Source organism: Pseudorasbora parva, chromosome 18 (assembly GCF_024679245.1).
Source record: "Pseudorasbora parva isolate DD20220531a chromosome 18, ASM2467924v1, whole genome shotgun sequence".
In the NCBI taxonomy this organism is placed as follows: domain Eukaryota; kingdom Metazoa; phylum Chordata; class Actinopteri; order Cypriniformes; family Gobionidae; genus Pseudorasbora; species Pseudorasbora parva.
In genome coordinates, this window is record NC_090189.1 from 9814973 (window position 1) to 9823684 (window position 8712).

An 8712-nucleotide genomic window follows, 5' to 3' on the forward strand; every position below is an offset into this window, starting at 1 on the left:
ACCCCTAACCTTCTGCAGCATAGACCAAACATACAAATTCATATGGAAACCTCGTACAAATATGTACGAATTAGTCTTGAGCTAGCATTGGATATACAGTAAATGCTCTACTCCTGTACTGATTCAGCAAGTATGGTATGCTATGTTAATGTTATCAAAGCATTGTTATCAATTAGCAAGGTAACATTTATGGAATTAGCTAGTTTAAGCTAACCGAGTTTCCACTACTAAAAATATTTAAGATAATTTTTATCTTAAGTTAAGATCAAAATAAAAATCTGCAAGTTTTGCTTACTTAAACTTAAATTTGATATAACTGATTTCCTCAAATGTGTTTGAGTTTTGCCATCCTGGGTTTACAGTATACATTAAACTGACATGACTCTTGTATAACTTATAAAACATTTTTTTTTTAAATTGCTAAACTTATTTTGAAGAATTAAACGTAATGTAAAAACATACGTTGTAATGACTGATTGGTGATTTTTTTTTTAACAAACATTGAAGCCTTTAAACACATTCATTATGTTACTAAATCTTCAGATTTCTCTCCTGGGACAAATCCATATTAAATAATTATCTGCCATGCTTAAAAACACAATTCAAAGGGAACGGCCTCCTTAAGTTTCGTAATTTAGAGCTGACATTCAAAATTTGCTCCAGAGACAAAGAACAGAGCGTCACTTTTATATTCCCATGAAAGCAAAGAAAGGTCCTGGAAACCCGAATTGTTTACTTATTTTGATGATCCTCCCATTTAAGGGAATCCATGAAGAATCACTGTTATCCTGACATCAGGATCAGCTCCAAACTAAAGCTGCTCATTTCCTTGTGTTTTGCTTGGGTTGTGGACATTTTCACACTGAAGAAGGAATTCTCAAAGGATAAATCTGCCTGCATCATTTACACTGAATATATCATATATTGTATTTTTTTTCCACTATAGATGGTGCAAACATTTGTGTCACAATTCCCGATCTCGCAGGCCAGACACCTGAATCAGCTCTATAAAATACCAATAGTGCACACGACTCAATTGTGGGTTTGAGTTTATGCCTGGTTATAATGCTCTTCATCATTTGATTAATTACTGCTGTCATGATCAATAAAAACGTACACCAACTTCTCTTTACTAACATTCCATTTACCGCCTGCTATCCACAACGCTAATTTAGCAGTCATGTTTTACTAAAAGAAATGAAAGGGCCTTCATTTGACCTGATAACTATTCAAATCTTGCCCCACGACACGCAAGGCTTCTGCTGAGTCTATGTGAGCATCACAACATTCCTTTTTCCAAAAGCTCTGGCCTAAACAAAAATGGCTGTCGTTTATATCTCTCAAGTCTTAAATTTACAAGTATAAATCTCACAACTCTGAAGATGTTTTTTTTTTAAAGATTTAGGGAGCGGTTTACACGACACTAAAAACGTAAAACTATTTTTGTAATGTCTTTTGGCCATTTCTAATTTTCTGTTTTTAGCACATTGTGTAAAGGAACCCATAACCTCATTGACCTATCGTAAGCCCCTCCCCTCGAATGCGGATGAGCCAATGAAAGTTCAACCATTAACGTTATCCATTAAAAAACTCATCATTTGTAAGATATAGAGGCCGGTTTACACAACATTAAAAATGTTTGGCCATTTATTTACTTGACAACAGCATTTTTGGGGCCTAAAAGCGACAAAAAAAAGAAGAAAAAAAAGAGATAATTTGCATGCGTATGCAGCATAACATTTTCTATTTTTACATTGCAAAAACTTATTTAGAAAAAAAGTTACCTGGTTGCCTTAAAATTTTGAGTTCATTGAAATTAAAATTTTGAGTTAATACAATGAACATTTTTTTGAGATTCGACATCCTTTATTAAAATATTAAAAGATTTTGTAAGCATATTGGGTAATTGTGTGATTTGTTTCTGATGATGCAGTGAAACATGCCAAATAGTGCTATTTTTATGATTTATCAATTTTTTTTATGTGGTTCAGATACAATAATATTTTGAGTTTCTATTTATTAAACAAATTTCCTTCATTGTATCAACTCAAATTTTTAATTGCAATAAACTCAAAATTTTAAGGCAACCAGGTTACTTACTTTTTTAAGTTAAACCAACAAAAAACAACAAAATGTTTTATAGTCTAGCACGTTGTTGTGTAAAGGAACCCATAAACTCATAAGCCAATGAAAGTTAAACCATTAAAGTTAGTGAATCCATGATAATGTAAAAACCTAAATAGCTGTTCTTACTGTAACAGTGTGGGCCAAAAACAAATAAATGAAGGTCTTGCAATCTTTTAACGATTAATCTTGCAGCTGCTGACACTCTTTCCTTTTCCCACTTTTGAAATGAAAATGGTTGCACCTTCAGTCTTGAATGAGGATGATCCATAAGAGCAATCACAAAACTCGTTTATCAAACGTGCCCTTGACTGCAGCACTTAACCCCAGGAAGCATCAGAGGGATTGTTGCTTTTGGCCATTAAATGATAACATATGACACTTTGGTGTCTGTGTGTAGAAGCACATTTGGAGAACTATAGCTAACTAACCCCTGCTATCCCAGCCCAAATACCACAGGATGAGATGCTAGATAATGAGAGTGAGCTTCCTCTGTTCTATCTAATCTGGGGCTCACTTTTAAGCCCTGAAACCTCTGAGGCCTTTACAAATGCACAAACACATATATGCCCTGAATGTATGTGTCAGCAGAACATCCACTGCTGGAGCTGGTGAATCGAGCTGGTTAGGTCCATCCTGATCTCATAGAAATGTGTATCTATAGCGCGAATTGTATTTATTGTGCGACTTATTTGGCAAAATTAGTTTTTACGTGCATTTGTTATGCATTTTTTCGCATGTATATGATACACACTTTATAACGTGTTATATGCACGTATCCCACACCACTAAACCTAGCCAATGGGGTGACATTGCATATCATATGCATGTAAAAACAATTTGTGCTATATATACGCATTTCATGAGAACGTGTTGAGTAGACCACGACAAACCAACAACAAGCCAGATACCAGATTCCCTAATCTGGCTGGGCCTAGTTTTTCCTGCACTGTGCAGTGTAAAAAATTACGTTTTTAACATATATTTTTCTATTACTATATCTAAACATAATTTAAATAATGAGTAAATAGATCATCATTACCATGATTGACTACTATGGTAAGCCTGTTATATGTGTTTATATTTTAGACCTGACAGTAAGGTTCTTGCTAGCCTGACAAGCCAGACCCACATCAAGATGTTTGGTCTGGAAACTCACCATAGACAGGACTCAATCCGAGGGGCGGGATAAACGGTTGTCTTTCAAACTCCCTCTGCACGCAATAGGATAGAGCTACACCAACCAGAGCAACGAAGGTGAAACAGAGCTTGTTGAAAGAATAAACTTTCGCCGTATCCGGTCGGCTAAACTCCGAACACATCTTCACTTTTTAAGAATGACTTCAGTGCCGTTCTTTGTCCTTTTCTCAGAGAAAAGCTTAACTCCAGGTCTTCCAGAGTCGCGATCAAAGCTGATTCGAAAGACCGCCATTCGCCAGTTTCTGTGTTTACTAGAAGCACGCAAACGCAATTTGGCCGTCGTCATGATGGCCCCGCCCACCGACTCTGTACACGATGTGATTGGCTCGGCAAGAGTTAGGGGATTACAGCTCAGAAGGGTATTGAGAGTTGCTAGACGACACTCGCGGGCAGATTAGATTTGCTGCCGCTAGGGTGCATCTAGATTTCTAGGCTAGGTTCTTGCTGGAAATTGAGTATACACCACTCGTCTGTACGTGTCTCGTCATATCTGTAAATGGAGAAAAGTTTACTTTGTTTACTCCGGATACTTTGAGTGTATGGTGTGGGAGTGGCATAGTCACAACGAGAAAGATTGAACGCATTCTAAATTTCGAACCTACAGGGAATCACCCATTAAAAAAACAAAAAAAACAAACAAACAAAAAAACAGAGGAGAGTGTTTGCAATAAGAAAACGTGACAGAGGTTGTAATAAAACAAGAATCAACATTGGCTTGGCTTTTCTGAGATGGCGAGAACTGAGCGATTTAAAATATTGTAAAAGCACAAAACTTTGGAAATTGTGTTTTTATTACTCAACAGGTGAGTAGAGTATTTTATTGAACAGATAAAATTGCTATGTGTTGCTCTAACAGACTTGATTGCAAAGCATTATTTCTATTTTGAAGGGTCATTTCAGTATGAGTTGTTGTTGTGGTGCAAGCATCGTGTCTGTTAACTCTTTCCCGGCCAATGACGGAAATTGACCGCTTTCTGTGTTTTTACTGTATAGGTGGCAGTATTACACATCTTCTGAAAGAATTATGAATCTCCTGATCAAAACACATGTGAAGAAGAAGCAGAAACGTGCAATAGCAAATGTAAGCATATGCATATGTAGAATAGTGTGATCATCAACATTAAACAGCATCAAAACTGCTTAATATTACTGAATGGAATGATGACCCAGGATGAGCTACAGTACTGTGAAGCTTTGTGGGTGGTGATGGATTCGATCTACTCCATCTGTGTTTTGATCTACATTTTTTATTTGATCTGGATGTAGACTTTAACAAAAAGTGATATATTGGTAACATTTTGATTTGTTATATTTGTGTTTTCATTTTAAAGTTTGATATTTTTTGTTTTTGTTTTTTATTAGATTTAAAAAAAAAAATTGTTTGTTTGTTTTAGTTATTTTAGTACTTAAAGGTGCACTGTGTACATTTACGGGATTTATTGGTTTCGGAGCAACCACTAGATGCCCTTTCGGAGCAAACAAAGACAGCAAAGAGTAGCTAGTGCTGCGTAGAACAGTTTGTCAGTAGCATAGCAATAGCATGGTAGCACAGTAGAGTAGCATAGAAACATGGCAGCTCAAAATGGTGACTTTATTGTAAGGGGACCCACTGTGTATGTTGATAGAAATGGCTTATTCTGAGCTAATAATAACATAGTGGCTCATTATGTAAGGTCTTTATATAACACTGAAAACATAGTTATGTATGTTATATTGCACTTCTGTCAATAGAGCCTCATAAGTAAATATAAATATTGCACACTGCACCTTTAAACTTAAACTAAGCAAAAATGAGAAATGTGGTCCTGGCAACTAGCTAAAATAAAATAGTTAAAAAAATAAAGAAATAAAAAAGTATTTTTTATTTAAAGTATTTTTATTTTATTTCAGTTAATGATTTTTAGGTATCATTAGGTAACATTAATAACTAAAAAAATGAAAGAAATATTAGAAATGTTGGCCCATATTGAAAGGATAGCATCTTGCAGTTGATGGAGATTTGTGGGATGCACATCCAGGGCACGAAGCTCCCGTTCCACCACATCCCAAAGATGCTCTATTGGGGTGAGATCTGGTGACTGAGGGGCCATTTTAGTGCAGTGAACTCATTGTCATCTTCAAGAAAACAATTTACATTGTAGTCATAAAGGGATGGACATGGTCAGAAACAATGCTCTGGTAGGCTGTGGCATTGAAACAATTCCCAATTGGCACTAAGGGGCCTAAAGTGTGCCAAGAAAGCATCCCCCACATCATTACACCACCACCAGCAGCCTGCACAGTGGTAACAAGGCCTGACGGATCGATGTTCTCATTCTGTTTATGCCAAATTCTGACTCTACCATCTGAATGTCTCAACAGAAATCGAGCAGGGAACATTTTTCCAGTCTTCAAATGTCCAAATTTGGAAGGGCTTTGCAAATTGTATCCTCTTTTTCCTATTTGTAGTAAAGATGAGTGGTACCCGGTGGGGTCTTCTGCTGTTGTAGCCCATCTATCTCAAGGTTGTGCGTGCTGTGGCTTCACAAATGCTTTGCTGCATACCTTGGTTGTAACGAGTGGTTATTTCAGTCAAAGTTGCTCTTCTATCAGCTTGAATCAGTCGGCCCATTCTCCTCTGACCTCTAGCATCAACAAGGCATTTTCGCCCACAGGACTGCCGCATACTGGATGTTTTTCCCATTTCACACTATTCTTTGTAAACCCTAGAAATGGTTGTGCGTGAAAATCCCAGTAACTGAGCAGATCATGAAACACTCAGACCGGCCCATCTGGCACCAACAACCATGCCACGCTCAAAATTGCTTAAATAACTTTTCTTTCCCATTCTGACATTCAGTTTGGAGTTCAGGAGATTGTCTTGACCAGGACCACACCCCTAAATGCATTGAAGCAACTGCCATGTGATTGGTTGATTCGATAATTGTATTAATGAGAGATTGAACAGGTGTTCATAATAATCCTTAAGGTGAGTATATATATATATATATATATATATATATATATATATATATATATATATATATATATATATATATATATATATATATATATATGTTTGTGTGTGTATGTGTGTGTGTGTGTGTGTATATATATATATAAATATATATATATATATATATATATATATATATATATATATATATATATATATATATATATATATATATATATATATATATATATATATATATGTATATATGTATGTATAATGTTACCAAATGTGAATTATTAATTCTGATGCTCAACCATTCTCACATCTGTATTTTCTGAGAAACTATTGTCCCTCAAACTATCTGTATAGCTGCAGCCAAAACCATAAAGTGATTTCAGGCACGTCTCTCATCCGCTGCCTGATTCTCTTCATTGTGAGTTTGATTAATTGCAGATTACAGATTTTACAGTTTCATTCTCCATAACATCACTCCACAGTTATTAAAACAAACGTCTCTTGAGTTATTCTGAATGATTTAAACACAGTGATTAGTCTATTGCCAATTTTTTTGCACTAGCATTGCAAAAAAGGCTGTTAAACACACCCTTTGAATTTGAATTCCTTAATGCAAAAAAAAAAAAAAAAAAAAAAAAAACTGGATAGTCTTTTCACTGTAATTTTCAAAGCAGTAAGGAGAGAATTGAACTAAATGCACACTGTATATAGTGTGTGTTCAGAGTGAACAGGCTCAGGAAATGACTGATGTAACAACACTGATCTGTAGAATCACAGTAAGTATCTGTGTTTGCTTTACTGTGATCTCTTGTTTATTTACAGATTAACGTTAATAGTGTGATTTTCACAGTAGTATGCTGGTGCTTGGGTTCCCAGCGTGTGTTAATAGATAATAATCCCTATTATGGTTTATTCCCTTTCCCGTTTGTGAATGTAAATGTTCTGCAAAGTTAAAAAAAGTTGAAAGTGCATGATAAATAAATTTACTGTCTACCAAAAGAAAGAATTAAATCTGAACCACCTAAATGAGTTGTCTCTCTCGAGAGTTTTTGTTTGTTTTATTATGTATGTATGGCAGTCGTCTGTGAGGGATGGCCATTTTTACTTTAGGTTTGTGTTTGTTTATTTTGATTCATTTAAGAGTTTGAAGGTTCTCTGGTTCCAACCTCCATTTTCCCATAACATCGATTTGTGTTACATTGGTGCTGAAAACCCGGGAGGAAGGAGGGACATGTTGTCGGAGAGCCTTCACTGCTGAGAGGGATCGCCGAGGGGTCAGGCAGCACGAAGGAGCGGAGACAACGACTGGCTATCAAACTGTATCAAATAAATACCAACGGTTGTGTTTGTTTTCTTCTAAGAGAGTTGAAAATAAGCCGATCTAGACGTTTTTAAGGCCTTCCTGTATGCAATCATACTCTCTTTCCACGTAATGCGAAAAACCTCTAGTTTGGTTTTCTTTCAGGTACGCTTCATTTTCCTGGCTGCTGTTTTAAGGGCCCAAGTGTGCTTGTTGTACCACGGCGTTGGACTATTTTTTTAATCTTCTTTAAGATCAAAGGAGCAAAAGAGAGAGTCAATAGTTTCTGCTGCAACATCGAATTCTTCTAAGCTATTTGGGATGCTGAGGAGATGAAACTGAACAGGAAGATTATTTATAAAGCAATCTTTAGTGGTAAAAAGGATAGTCCTACCATATTTGTAACCAGTAGATTGTTTTACTGCCTTGGCTATGTAAGTACACTGTGTAAAAAGAATGTTAAACAAAATTCAGTTAAACAAAGAGTTACATATATAATAATTATAGTTACATATAAGTAATTCAATTATACTTATAAGTACATTTTATCTATGTGACCATATGCAACCAATTATTGTCTGTAAACATTATTGCACCATGAAGAAAATTTGAGTAAATACGATCCAAGTTCCCAATCAAAGGGAACGCTATTATCATAATGGAGAACTATTTATATTGTATCCCATAATGCAATGGAGTTTCTTTGTTTTAAAGCCGATTGCATTGACTTCCTCAGCAAAATTCTGAATACCAATAAAATATTTTGTAACAAGCTGTTAAGCATTATAAAGCCTATATAGTTGTCAAGTCAGCATGAAATGGAAATTGCAACTGACTTTACTGCCATATTGTGACATATTTATGTTTTTTTTATTTTTTTATTAAACAGCAGGATATGATTTGATCCATTGGCTGCAACATTTTACCCATTTTCCCATCGATTGGATTGTGAAAAGCGATAATTTCATTGGAAGTAAGTCATATCACAAGAAGAGCAAGTTATATTTTGATTAAAGATTACAAAACCAGAAAACAATGATAAAAATCAACAGATTATTCACAATAAGACATGCATTAAGATGACATATATGGTCCATTTCAATTTGAATGGCTTTCAAGGCTTCATAACAAAACCCAC